Here is an 11798-nt window from a genome sequence, read left to right as displayed (position 1 = left end):
AAGTATCTTAATAGAGGATATCTCGTCGAGTCATTGTGGATGCTTAGAGACCACATGGATAGATATATTCTCCATGGTGGGTCCCTAACTGGTCTTTCAGGGCTTCTAATGGTGCAACCACCGCCACTCTAATGGAGTCCATCTAAAACACCTGAAGGCCAGACAAGGAATGATGGATGGAAACGGCTCAAGGAGAGATTCGACCTGGAAAGAAGGAGAAATTTTCTGACAGTGAGAACAATCAACCAATGGAACCAGTGCTGGGATTCAAAAAGTTTTACTACTGGTTCTGTGGGAGTGGCTTGGTGGGTGTGGCTTGGTGGGCATGGCAGGGGTAGGATGCTGCAAAATCCCCATTCCCTCCCCACCCCACTAACCTGCTTTCCAGCTCCATTCTCCTGTGTGGGGAATAAAAGAAGACCCAGTTGATCAGCTGGGACTTGGGAGGGAGGGAATAGATGGGATGGGCGGGGCCTGTCAGAGGATTGTATTTGCCAGTACTCCGAACTACTCAAAATTTCCGCTACCCGCTTCTCCAGAACCGGTCAGAACCTGCTGAATACCACCTCTGAATGGAACAGCTTGCCTTCAGAAGTTGTGGGAGCTTCATTATTGGAAGCTTTCAAGGAGAGACTGGACTGCCATTGGTCAGAAATGGTGTAGGGTCTCCTGCCTGGGCAGGGGGGCTGGACTAGATTACCTACAAGGTCCCTTTCCAGCTCTGTTAATCTGTATCTCCTTCTTCCCACCTTCCCACGTTTATTGGAGGTTGTCAGTCATCTAGGTCGTGGTTGTCCCAAAGGTGCTTTTTTGAAAAAGACAACTGGACTTTATTTTTCCTTGAAGACATTTTGCTTCTCATCCAAGAAGCTTCTTCATGTTCTTTGCAAGCATCTGGTTGTTAGCATGCTTTCTGAAAGTCATTCAGGCCGCATGGAGTTTATCTGTGCCTTCGAGGTCACCTGAACAGAGTCAAAGGGTGTGGAATCTTCTCAGAACCGCTGAAGGGACTGTATTGTAAACAGGAGATCATACCAAATCTATCTTAATAAGGTTTTATAAAAATAATATCAAAAAAAAATTATATCCTAAATCTAAATATTCTATTATTGTGTTTTATTATCTAACCGTTGATAAAAAAGATCCCAAACTTCATAAAAATGCAGGTGGACTGCTGAATCTTGTCCTGATGGATTTGTCCTCCTGTGTTGTGCCGCACATTTGTGAAGGAGTTGCTTTGTTTCTCCAGTGTACAGATCCGTACGTGTCTCACCCCATCGTGCTGCCTATATCCCATTGCTCAGTATCAAGTCAGGGTGTTTTATCCTTGAAGTGGAGAAGCTTCTGCTTTTTTGGATTTAAAGTGTGCAGGTATATTTTGTCAGTTGAAAATCCTCCTGAGCTTTTCAGATATTCCTGGAACGACAACAAACGACAGCAAAAAACAAAGCGACATTGTCACCAGGGTATTTTTAAATAGCACCTTTGGGGTATCCCAGCTTTAGAGTCTTCACAAGACAGGCAGGTCTTCATATAACACATCTCAAGTGGGACATTTTAAGGACAAATAAAAAAAAAATATGGTCATTTGTGCCTTGAGTGAAACTCCGGGTTGGTCTGCTCAATGTTTTATGGGTTCGATTTCTTGACTGCTCACTGTATTCGAAGCAGCAGGCAATCTGCTAAATCTCCTTGGTCATCTACTCAGCGGGAGAATCTTACTTGTGAGGAGTCCTTTCTTCCCAAGCAGGTTTATTTTTAAAAAGGACAATATTTTCTTTCCTACCATTAGAGGTTTCTCTGGAACAGAGTTCCCTAAACTTTCTGCCAATGTAGATTGGCCGGCAGGAGGGGAGGGATGATTTCACGGGAGTGGCCAGCAAGTACACGCAGCTCCATTGGTGCAAGTTATGGGTGCATATGCAAAACTATGCCCTCCCCACAACTGCCACCACTACCGCTGCCGGTCTGCAGAGTAGAAAGGTTGAGTGTGGAACCACTGATCTAAGGTACAACAGGAAATAAAAATGTTTTCACCTACATTTAAAATTTCACAAGGAGGCCTGGGGAGGAAAGCTATGGCCAATCTAGACAGCATACTAAAAAGCAGAGACATCACCCTGCCAACAAAAGTGCACATAGTCAAGGCTATGGTTTTCCCAGTTGCAATGTATGTCTGTGAAGGTTGGACCCTAAGGAAGGCTGAGCACCAAAGAAGGGAGGCCTTTGAACTCTGGTGCTGGAGAAGACTCCCTTGGCGAGTCCCTTGGACCGCAAGGCCATCCAACTGGTCAGTCCTAAAGGAGATTAATCCTGACTGTTCTTTAGAAGGCCAGATCCTGAAGATGAAACTCAAAGACTTTGGCCACCTCATGAGAAGGAAGGACTCACTGGAGAAGAGCCTAATGCTGGGAACAATGGAAGGCAAAAGAAGAAGAAGGGGACAGCAGAGAATGAGGTGGCTGGATGGAGTCATTGAAGCAGTCGGCCTGAGCTTAAATGGACTCCGGAGGATGGTAGAGGACAGGAAGGCCTGGAGGAATGTTGTCCCTGGAGTTGCGATGGGTCAGATATGACTTCGCAACTAACAACAACAACAACAAAGGAAGAAATATTCATTATAACACCTATGACACTTCATTCTAGCTGACTACAGGTAGTCCTCAACTTACAACAGCCCATTTAGTAACCATTCAAAGTTACAATCGCACTGAAAAAAAGTGACTTATGACTGTTTTTCACGCTTATGACCATTACAGAATCCCTATGGTCACGTGATCAAAATTCGGAGCTTGGCAACTGACTTGTATTTATGACAGTTGTAGCGTCCCGGGGTCATGTGATCTCCTCTTGTGACCTTTTGACAAGCAAAGTCCGATTCAGTTCACAACTGGGCTACTGATTTAACAACTGCAGCGAGTCCATTAACAAATGCGACAAGGAAAGTCGTGAAATGGGGCAAAATTCACTTAACAAACGTCCCATTTAGCCACCGAAATTTTGGACTCAATTGTGGTCGTAAGTCGAGGACAACCTAGTTCACGCTTGATGAAGGCCAAACCCAAGCTAGCCTACCTTGTATCATGTAAGGGAAACCTTAAAGACCGTGAAGATAGCAGAGAAACAGTCGTGGTGAGAATTAACGCCAAGAATCATAAGGAAGATTCCAAAGCCATGTTTGATCTTTCCTCCACAAGAAGGAGAGGGAAAATACTTAGTCCTACAACTCTGTCAGAGTTACATGGGAAACATTCAAAAGGTAATGTTGGCAATAGTCCAAATTATTCTCATAACCGTGTCGTCTATCTTGGGTTGATTTCCTAATTTGTGTTGGAAACTCAGATAGAATAGTATTGCTCTCATTTTTTTCAAATTAGCTAGCTGATCTTTTTTGGCCCTGAAGTGCCTGGGGGGAAACGAGAGACATTCGCAGAGGAATGGGGGAAAATTTCCCCCCCCCGACTCCTAAGATTGATCAGACAGACAGAGAATGCTTATCTGACTGCCCTGCGCGAGAGAACTGGGTCTTCCTGCTAACCCAGGCACTGCAGGCTAATTGACGTGACATATTGGCTGGCACTCTTCCGGGGAGAGGCACGAAAGACGAGGCGCGCCATTCCAACTCCGCAATAATTACTGATTAAAAACTAGTTAAAAGGCAATGAAGACTGAAACATACATTAAACCAAATGACCCTCCTTTATAGCAAAGCCACAGATAGATTGGTGCGATCAGGAAATCGTCGCTTAAAATGTCCACAAACATTAATAGCTATTTGAATGTCCCCAAGATTTATGAGGAGGGCTTTTTGTTTCACCTGGTTCCTGTTTCCTTCTCCGGGCCAAACCCTTCTATAGGCAAAAGCCTTTGTTTGGGGGGGCGGGGTTGTGCAGTGGTGGGCTGCTGCTGGTTCACACCAGTTTGAGTGAACCGGTAGTTCCAGTGAGCAGTTGGCCCCGTCCACCCGTCCCTGCCCTTTCCTCTGTCAGTGTTCCAGAAAACCTCCATTCCTACCAATAACTCCAGGACAGACATCGTCTCTAAAGTTTTTTTTTGTGTGTGTGTGTGTGTGTGTGTGTGTGTGTAGTAAACTGGCACAACTGGGGAATCCTGAATCTGAAAGCTCCGGGTTTCCTTGCAGTAAGTAAAAACTACAAATCCATCCCTTGCACCCATCATCACATCATGTGCCCCAATCACTGTCCCAACTTGAGACTTCCCCTCACTTATATGCAAAATAACATGTTATTGCGTCTAACTACGTACACTCCAAGAAATTCCCCCCCTCCCGCTTTCCCAGGCTCAAAATGTGGCAGCGTGGGAGCATCTGCTCTCAATATGGCTTCTAAAGCTGACATCCTGTCCTATATTTCCCCGTTTTTAGGTCAGCTGATTCGCATAGAACTACGGATTGCCATGCCTCAGCTGTCTTACTCATCAGCGCTGACATAGAAGGTAAGTTTTTAAGCTTAAAATGGGCGGCATTTAAATGTTGCGCGCAAATGCACTCACCGAATCGATTGTTCAACCGGTTGCAGCCCACCACTGGGGGATGGGGTTGAACCCCTCGGACTTGCAAGACATAAGTCATTATTTCTAAGTCTCTATAATAGGGTGTCAAACTCAAGGCTCACAGGCTGAATCTGGCCCACGGGGTGCTTAGAACTGACCTGCGGGGCCACCCTGGAAATGGTGATGTCTCTACCAGCAAAAATGGAGCTCAGGAGGGCCTTGTGCAAAGTGCTTGGTCCTCCTGACATGAGTGATGGTGGCCTGGCCACGCCCACCCTGGCCACACCCCATCAAACACAACCCTGATGCGGCTCTCAATGAAATTGAGTTTGATACCCCAGCTCTATACAGGTTACAACTTATGATCACAATTGAGCCCAAGATTTATGTTCCTGAATAATGACAAATTTGTTGAGTGAGTTTTTTTGCCCCGTTTAATGACTTTTCTTGCCACGTTAAGTGAATCGCTGCAGTTGTTAAGTTAAATTTGGACACTTGGCAACTAGCATGTAATGGTTGCAGTGTCCCAGGATTGTGTGAACAGCGTTTGCGACTTTCTCACAAACATGGTTAACCGGGAAGTCAGATTCACTTAACAATCCTGTTACAAACTGAATGACTGCAAAGTTAGTGGGGAACTACAACTGCGGCCATTCACTGAACAACTGTGGCAAGAGAGGTCATAAAATGAGGCAAGGCTCACTTTACAGTCGTGACACTTAGCAAGAGACATTTCGGGCTCAATTGTGGCCATAAATCAAGAATCACCTGTACGTAATAAACTTTAAATCTGATCTGCCAGTCAAACCAAAACACATTAATTGAGATTATAACCACCGTTACTAGAGCCCAGGAAAATCAACTTCTGAAAAGGCAGCCAGGAGTAGAAAAAAAATCCCTTTTCAGATAGGCTTTGAGCAAAAAAACAGTTCCATTTTGTCTTTAATCCATACTTTTTCATCCCATGGGAGAACCTGTGGCACAAAGCCAGTTAGGAAAAGCACAGTTACCAGCTCTGTGAAACATATAACAGTCTAGGAATTGCTAAATGAAGATAGAGTCTTATTTATATTTTATGGGACGTGATCTGAGTGGAAGTATCTTTAATTATCTTTACATTGCTATCCTGGGTCCTATTTCCCGCTATCTTGTTCTGTGGACATTACTGCATTCTTCTTCCCCATTTTGCTAATCTGTTACTTTGCTCCTCATGAGTAAACCAGTGCAAATTCCTCTGAAATTAAATATTGGTGCATACTCTCTTTGGGCATGACATCGTGCAATAAAGCAGTATGGAGAATCAGGGCATCAGGGCAGTATAGAGAAACCCTCCTGAAGAAGCCAGTGTCCCAGTCCCAACCAGTTTGGGGTAGTGGTTAAAATAACAGATAACAGATCATCAGAGTTGGAAGGGACCTTGTAGGTCATCTAGTCCAACCTCTCCTCCAAGCAGGAGATCCTACACCATTTCTGACAGATGGGAGTCCAATCTCTTCTTGAAAGTCTCAAGTGATGGCGCTCCCACAACTTCCAAGGGCAACTCCTGTTCCATTGGTTGATTGTCCTCACCGTCAGAAAGTTTCTCCTTATTTCCAGGTTAAATCTCTCCTTGTTCAATTTCCATCCATTATTCCTTGTCTGGCCTACAGGCGCTTTAGAAAATAGCTTGACCCCTTCCTCTCTGTGGCAGCCCCTCAAATATTGGAAGACTGCTATCCTGTCTCCCCTGGTCTTTCTCTTCACTAGACTAGCCAAGCCCTGTTCCTGCAACCGTTCATTGTTTGTTTTAGTCCCCTAATCATCCTGGTTGGTCTTCTCTGCACTTTTTCTAGAGTCCCAACATCTTTTTTATATTGTGTGACCAAAACTAGATGTATTACTTAGATGTGATCTTACTAAGGCTTTATAGAGTGGTGTTAGTACCTCACTTGATTTCGATTGTATTAATTAGTTAATGCAATTTAGGATTGCATTGGCTTTTTTGGCTGCTGCCACACACTGTTGGCTCATGTTTAGCTGGTTGTCCACGAAGACTCCAAGATCCTTGAAACCAGGAGATGGTGAGTTCTAGTTCTGCATTAGACATGAAAGCCAGCTGCATAACTTTGGACCAATCACTCTCTCTCAGCCCAATCCACCTCACAGGGTTGTTGTTGTGGGGAAAATAGGACAAAGAACGAGTATTAGATATGTTCACTGCCTTCAGTTACTTATGAAAGTAATAGAGGCAGGATACAACACTCTGATAAATAAATAAATTCTTGTGAATTCAAAGACATCCCATTAGCTCAGCTCTGACAATTTTTTCCCCTTTACATTGATTTGTTGCTGGATATTTTGCCAGCCAGGATGACAGCTGACCCAAAATCCCTTTCCCACAAGCAAATGCCTGCTAGCCACATTTATTTATCCACACATAAATATGTGGATAAATCCACACATACCCCATCCCATTCGAAGTAAATCTGGAAATTCAGAGAAGCAGTATTTCAGCACATTATGCAGCATTACCAAAATAAAGAACAAAATGGAAATATTATAGGTGTGGGCTGGAGGATTGACAACCCTGGAATATCTGCATCAGCAAAGAGTTTGACTTTCAAAATGAAGACATAATTCCAATGCTAATAGAGGGGGAAAAAATGGAGAAATCACCCGATCTCGACTGGAGAACAATCTGCAAAACGTGTCCCTGTGATTGATTGAGCTCCTATTACTTCAACTTGCCTACCCTTCCCTTGGAGAAGAGGGAAAATAAGAGGTGTATTTTTCTACTACGGGTCTTCTTATAGCAGGTTGCCTGTGGCTGATATATTGAGGTGAATGAAGCGACGGGGACTTGCTTTAATGCTCAAACCAGAGCAATTTCATTCTTTGGAAGAGAATCCCTGGTTCGTACTTAACTCAAGGTTGCCACAGTGTGAGAGAAAACACAATCTGGTCGAGACTTTTTTTTAAAAAAAAGACCAATTTATTAACCATCTAAACAAAGACATTATCACAGGTAGCTTCTCTGGTGAAGAAATGCAAGTCTCTTTTGTACCAGATCTATCAGCAAAAAGGGAGGAGGAGGAGGAGGAGGAGGAGGAGGAGGAGGAAGGACTGTACAAATTAGTTCTCTCTCTCTTCCTCCCTCCCTCCCTCCTCCCTCCTTCCCTCCCTCCCTCCCTCCTTCTCTCTCTCCCTCTTTCTTCTCTCTCCCTCCCTCCCTCCTTCCCTCCCTCCCTCCTTCTCTTTCTCCCTCTTTTCTCTCTCTCTCACTCCCTCCTTCCCTCCCTCCTTCTTCTTTCTCCCTCCTTCTCTTTCTCCCTCTCTCCTTCTCTCTCTCTCTCCCTCTTTCTTCTCTCTCCCTCCCTCCCTCCTTCTCTTTCTCCCTCTCTCCTTCTCCCTCCCCCCTCTCTCTCCCTCCTTCTTCTCTCTCCCTCCCTCCCTCCTTTCCTCCCTCCCTCTCTTTCTCCTCTCTCCTCTCTCTCTCTCTCCCTCCTTCCCTCCCTCCTTCTTCTCTCTCCTCCCTCCCTCCTTCCTTTCTCCTCTCTCCTTCTCCCTCTCTCCCTCCTTCTCTTTCTCCCTCTCTCCTTCTCTCTCTCTCTCTCCCTCCTTCTTCTCTCTGCCTCCCTCCCTTCCTCCCCCGCCTCTTTCTCACATGTATTTGGTATCTGTTTGGACAAAACCTGACTCCCTGGGAGCATCCATTTGGCTCTGAGCTCACAGCTAATTAGGACATCTAGTCTGACCTTCGCTAAGTGGTCACACAGCTTTGGAGGTGCTCAACTAAGCTTAGAATCCAATCAAGGATGACCCCTGGGGCGAATGATTCAGCCCATCTCTCTCTCTCTCTCTCTCTCTCTGGCAGCCATCTTCCATTCCCTGCTTGGAAGAGATGCAGCCCTCCCCACAGGAGTAACCCCTACGATGCTCAGATAAACTTCACGGCCGTGCCGTCATCTTGGTAAGTTTCAGACGCACCATCACACAACACTGGCACAATCCTCTTAACAGATTTTACAGATTAACAGAGTTGGAAGGGACCTTGCAGTGGTGGGATTCAAATTTTTTAACTACCGGTTCTGTGGGTGTGGCTTGGTGGGCGTGGCAGAAGGATGCTGCAAAAATCGCCATTCCCTCCCCATCCCACTAACCTGCTTTCCAGCTCTGTTCTCCTGGGCAGAGCAACTAAAGAAGACCCAGCCGATCAGCTGGGACGCGGGAGGCAGAGAAGAGATGGGGGTGGAGGTGGTATTTGCTGGTTCTCTGAACTACTCAAAATTTCCGCTACCGGTTGGTTCTCCAGAACTAGTCAGAACCTGCTGAATACCACTTCTGGGACCTTGTAGGTCATCTAGTCCAACCCACCCCCCAGCCCAGCAGGAGACCTTACATCATTTCTGACAGATGGCCATGCAGTCTCTTCATGAAAGTTTCCAGTGATGGAGCTCCCACCGCTTCTAAAGGCAACTTTTGCTCCATTGGTTGATTGTTCACACTATTCTCTCAAATAGTATAGATTCTCTTGCTTGAGCAGGGGGCTGGACTAGAAGACCTCCAAGGTCCTTCCTTCATTCTATTCTATTCTCACTGTCAGAAAGTTTTTCCTTATTTTTGGGTTGAATCTCTCCTTGTTCAGTTTCCATCCATTATTCCTTGTCTGGCCTTTGGGTGCTTTGGAAAATAGCTTCACTCCATCCTCTCTGGGGCAGCCCCTCACAAATTGGAAGACTGTTATCATGTCTCCCCTGGTCCTTCTCTTCCCTAGACCAGCCATGTCTAGTTCCTGTAACCGTTTATCATACGTTTTAGTCTCCAGTCCCCTAATCATCCTGGTTGCTCTTCTCTGCACTCTTTCCTCCATTTGGCCAAGCAGAAAGGGAGAGGGACATGTTTTGCCACTTGAGTTGAAGCAGGTTTTAGATAGAAGGTGCCTCTGATCCGTTTGATGTAGTGGTAAGATATCAGGTGACTGTGAGTTCTCGTCCCACTTAGGCATGAAAGCTGACTGGATGACTTTGAGCCAATCACGAAGAGACCAAGTGTTCTAGTCCTGCTTTAGGCATAAAAGTTAACTCGGTGATTTTGGGCCAATCACCAGAAGATTGGGAGTTCTAGTCCCGCCTTAAGCATGGAAGTCAGTCCGGTGGATTTTGGCCAATCACCAGGAGTCCGTGAGTTCTAGTCCCATCTTAGGAATGAAAGTTGACAGGGTGACTTTGAGCCAATCACACTCCCAGCCCAACCCACCTCACAGAGCTGTTGTGGGGAAAATGGGAGGAAGAAGCAGTATATATGTTCTATATTAGCATACTCCAAACCCTGAATCCTGATTGGTCCACACGGACCGCAATCTGATTGGCCAACTAAGCGGCCGTGATTGGCGCGCTAAGAATCAACCGCGATTGGCCGAGCCGATCATGGGAGATTCAAAGCCCTGTCATTGGCCACCGAGCCGTGACCAATTCCTATATGAAGGGTTGCCGCGGCTCCAAGATCCTGTACTGGTCTATATACCAAATAAAGAGCTGAATGAACACTTTTGGTCTTGCGTCTCTGTGGGAACCGATCTACCCGATCAAACAATATATGTTTGCCGCCTTGATTTAGTTGTAAAGTAACAAAGGTGGGATAAATATTAAACAAATAAACATATGAGGAATAAAGTCAAACATGAATGGCTTTGATTAACTGGTAAAAAGGCAATTCTGTTTTTTTTTTTCTTTTCGAGGTGAAGGAGGGGAAGAAGACATTTAGCCGAAGCCAATGGGAGGGGTGGGGTCGGGGTGAATATTATATAAGAATGTTTCTTTTAGAATTTGGGGTGGTGGGAGTGATTCGTGCCCAACTTTTGCAGGGATGCTCAAACGATTTGCAACCTCAGAATGCTTGTCACATCTTGATGAGTCTAATTCCTCATTCCATGCCATTCCTGAATACCTATTTAGGTATATTCCAGCAGCTGTTTATAATAACTAATATTGATTTATTACAGAAAAAGGGTTTGGATACATTATGCGGAATTTATCTCAGGGACAAATAATACGTTTTATTCTTACATACATGATTGCTTTGAGATATCATGAATTACCCAACAGAAAGAGCAAGCAAACTGAAGCTGTCTGATGACCTTGTAAAGGAAAAAGACAGCTAACAAAAAAAAAAAACAACCCCAAAACCCAGCTTATTGTTCGTTCAGGGTTTTATTTTATTTGTAGGAAAGGAGCTGGCATAATAAAGAACATTGTTGATATTAAGAGTTTCTAGTATTAGTAGGAAGGGCAGGCTGGGGTAAATAGTAGAATTTAGAAGCTTCTATTCAGCCCACAGCTGGTTCACCCTATGTTTTTAATAGATGATGTATATTCCAGATGTAAAGATCATTCGAGGCAGGAAGAATGTATGGCAACCATTCCAAGTTACAGCATTTCTGGAAAAAAAAACAACAACTTTACAATCTATGCTCGCATTTATGACCTTTGCAATGCTCCCTCAGTCACATTACAGTAGTTTGTATTGTCTTGTGCCTAACCTGTTGCTTTTGTTCTCTTGCAGAGCAGAGGGATTGGAGAAGAAGGGATTAAAGAGAGTAAGCAGACATACAGGAGAGCGCAGATAGAAGCTGCTTGTTAGTTTTCCTTTGTTTTCCCCTCCCATCCTTCCCCCCCCACCCGCACTTTATTCTTTTCTGTGTTTTTCTTAGTTTATGTTAGTTTTTCATCTTTGTTTTTTAAAGCTTCAATAAAAATTATTGTTTGCAAGAAATTGCTTGTTTTTTCTTGGACTCTCCCCTCAGCAGAGCAGAGACTGCAGAGGAAGGGATTACGAGAGAGAAAGAAGATACACAATGGGAACTACACAGGACTTTTTGCACAGCATACAAAAACCCAAGGTGTGAAACTGATTAATCTTGTCAGTCTGAGCTGGAAAAGCACAGATTCCTACACATGATTGTAGAGGAGGAGGAGGAGGAAAGTGAATGGACTCAGTTATTTAGGATTGAAAGACTTGAAAGATGATGTATGTCACTGGTGGCTAACTCTCGCACTCGTGTGCCAGCACCCAGAAGGCAATGCGTGCCACCCCACGTCCCCTACACATGCACACACAATCCCCACCCACCCACCCCCGCTGCCCCCTTACCTGCACTGCACCTCATAGCTGATTTTTGGCCAGTTTGAAGCCTTTTTCAGCCTCCCAAAGGCTTGAGGAAGGCTTCTGCAGGCTTCTGCAAGCTTTGTAGGCCGAAATCTAGCCCCGTTTCATCACTTCCTGTTTTTACAAAAATACCGGATGTGACA

At 44.9% G+C, this 11798-nt stretch overlaps 1 long non-coding RNA gene across 1 annotated transcript; it reads left to right on the top strand.

Annotated features, from left to right (window-relative positions):
- The first annotated feature begins 4288 nt into the window (after window positions 1–4288).
- On the top strand, window positions 4289–11163 carry LOC148127500 (uncharacterized). The gene is made up of 3 exons (XR_015740934.1): window positions 4289–4455; window positions 8366–8461; window positions 11053–11163. It is a non-coding gene; the product is annotated as an uncharacterized LOC148127500 (long non-coding RNA).
- The last annotated feature ends 635 nt before the right edge of the window (window positions 11164–11798 follow it).

The sequence above is a fragment of the Pseudonaja textilis genome, chromosome 1 (assembly GCF_049901715.1).
Source record: "Pseudonaja textilis isolate UNSWEBS1 chromosome 1, rPseTex1.2, whole genome shotgun sequence".
NCBI lineage: Eukaryota > Metazoa > Chordata > Lepidosauria > Squamata > Elapidae > Pseudonaja > Pseudonaja textilis.
Note: the sequence above shows the minus strand (reverse complement) of the source record. Positions and strands in the feature narration are given on the sequence as shown.